The sequence below is a fragment of the Ascidiella aspersa genome, chromosome 5 (genome assembly GCF_963924565.1).
Source record: "Ascidiella aspersa chromosome 5, kaAscAspe10.2, whole genome shotgun sequence".
Lineage (NCBI taxonomy): Eukaryota > Metazoa > Chordata > Ascidiacea > Phlebobranchia > Ascidiidae > Ascidiella > Ascidiella aspersa.
The window spans coordinates 13,480,648-13,483,147 of NC_139451.1; the positions used below are offsets into that span (position 1 = coordinate 13,480,648).

Sequence of the window (2,500 nt, forward strand, 5' to 3'; positions counted from 1 at the left end):
CGACGCCGCAGCAGCCGCGCGGAGAAATCCCCGCGCGGAACGTTTGCAACGCGACCCTGAGGCGGGCGCGGCCCCGGGATTGACCCGAGGCCGCAATTTGCGTTCAGAACGTCGATGCTCAATGTGTCCTGCAATTCACACTAATTCACGCAGCTAGCTGCGTCCTTCATCGACTCACGAGCCGAGTGATCCACCGCCAAGAGCCATCCACGATTGTTTCGCTCGCACAGTGCCTCGCACTATAGGGTGACAAAATAGACCGCGCCGAGCGGTCGGCCAGGCCGACGCTTGAAGCCGGAGCGCGCGGCACCGCGGCACTCGACGCGCAAACATTACCGGGTGACCGAATCGCCGGCCGGCGCGCCGCTCCTCGCGGGTCGGGCGCCGGGTAGCAAAGACTTTTTCTCTCGCTTGTCCGAGTTTCGCGTTCGCCGAAGCGTTTGCGAGACCGTTAATGATCCTTCCGCAGGTTCACCTACGGAAACCTTGTTACGACTTTTACTTCCTCTAAATGATCAAGTTAGATCGTCTTCTCGGACGCCGGCTCGACCGTTGCCGGCCGCGCCAGGTCCAATCGGAGGACCTCACTAAACCATTCAATCGGTAGTAGCGACGGGCGGTGTGTACAAAGGGCAGGGACGTAATCAACGCGAGCTAATGACTCGCGCTTACTGGGAATTCCTCGTTCAAGGGAAATAATTGCAATTCCCTATCCCTAGCACGACCGGGGTTCAGCGGGTTACCCAGACCTGTCGGCCAAGGCGAGCACATGCTGATCCGGTCAGTGTAGCGCGCGTGCGGCCCCGAACATCTAAGGGCATCACAGACCTGTTATTGCTCAATCTCGTGTGGCTAAACGCCACTAGTCCCTCTAAGAAGTTAGACGCCGACCGATTGGGTCGCGTAACTAGTTAGCAAGCCAGAGTCTCGTTCGTTATCGGAATTAACCAGACAAATCGCTCCACCAACTAAGAACGGCCATGCACCACCACCCACAGAATCAAGAAAGAGCTCTCAATCTGTCAATCCTCACTGTGTCCGGGCCGGGTGAGATTTCCCGTGTTGAGTCAAATTAAGCCGCAGGCTCCACTCCTGGTGGTGCCCTTCCGTCAATTCCTTTAAGTTTCAGCTTTGCAACCATACTTCCCCCGGAACCCAAAGACTTTGGTTTCCCGCAAGCTGCCGGAGAGGTCGTAAAACTAACGCCCCCCGATCGCTAGTTGGCATCGTTTATAGTCAGAACTAGGACGGTATCTGATCGTCTTCGAACCTCTGACTTTCGCTCTTGATTAAAGAAAACATTCTTGGCAAATGCTTTCGCAGTCGTTCGTCTTGCGCCGATCCAAGAATTTCACCTCTAACGGCACAGTACGAATGCCCCCGTCTGTCCCTCTTAATCATTACCTCGCGCTCCGAAAACCAACAAAATAGAACCGAGGTCCTATTCCATTATTCCATGCACCATTATTCAGGCGAATCGCCTGCTTTGAACACTCTAATTTTTTCAAAGTAAACGTTCCGGCCGCCGCCGACACTCAGTCAAGGGCACCGGCGGAGAACCGGAGGTGAGGCCAGGACGGCCAGTACACGCCTTGCGACGGACCGGCCGCCTGCGCCCAAAATCCAACTACGAGCTTTTTAACCGCAACAACTTAAATATACACTTTTGGAGCTGGAATTACCGCGGCTGCTGGCACCAGACTTGCCCTCCAATGGATACTCGTTAAAGGTTTTAAAGTGTACTCATTCCAATTACAGGGCCTCGTTTAGAGTCCTGTATTGTTATTTTTCGTCACTACCTCCCCGCGTCGGGAATGGGTAATTTGCGCGCCTGCTGCCTTCCTTGGATGTGGTAGCCGTTTCTCAGGCTCCCTCTCCGGAATCGAACCCTGATTCTCCGTTACCCGTAAGAACCTCGGTAGGCCAGTACCGTACCGACGAAAGTTGATAGGGCAGACACTTGAATGATCCGTCGCCGGTGCGAGACCGTGCGATCCGCAAAGTTATCCAGAGTCACCAAAGGTTGCGGGCCGAAGCCCGGTCGGTTTTTGGTCTGATAAAAGCACGCCTCCCGCGAGGTCGGCGCTTCACGCATGTATTAGCTCTAGCATTTCCACAGTTAACCACGTAAAACGTACGATCAAATGAACCATAACTGATTTAATGAGCCATTCGCAGTTTCACTGTACGAGAGCTCGTACTTAGACTTGCATGGCTTAATCTTTGAGACAAGCATATGACTACTGGCAGGATCAACCAGGTAGCTACTTTAGCGTAGCCCCGAAAGGCCGACGAAGGAGGCGCCGCTGATGCGGCGCCGTCGCTCGGTCGATGCGAAACCCGAAGGCTTCTCTCCGTTAAAATTTCGTTCTTTGCTCGGCTGCCCGAACTCAGAAAACCGTCACCACCCGTCGCACCCGCCGGAGTAAGACTTCGTCGGCAGGCCTTTCGACCGCCACGTCGCCAACACCGGCGCGAGCGCAACGCACGCCAGACAACT

At 54.9% G+C, this 2,500-nt stretch overlaps 2 non-coding genes across 2 annotated transcripts; both read right to left on the reverse strand.

Moving 5' to 3' along the window:
• Positions 1-51: 51 nt before the first annotated feature.
• On the reverse strand, positions 52-205 carry LOC146144473 (5.8S ribosomal RNA). Its single transcript, XR_014498976.1, has one exon. It is a non-coding gene; the product is annotated as a 5.8S ribosomal RNA (ribosomal RNA).
• A 247-nt stretch (positions 206-452) lies between these two features.
• On the reverse strand, positions 453-2,263 carry LOC146144474 (small subunit ribosomal RNA). The gene has a single exon (XR_014500603.1). It is a non-coding gene; the product is annotated as a small subunit ribosomal RNA (ribosomal RNA).
• Positions 2,264-2,500: the final 237 nt, after the last annotated feature.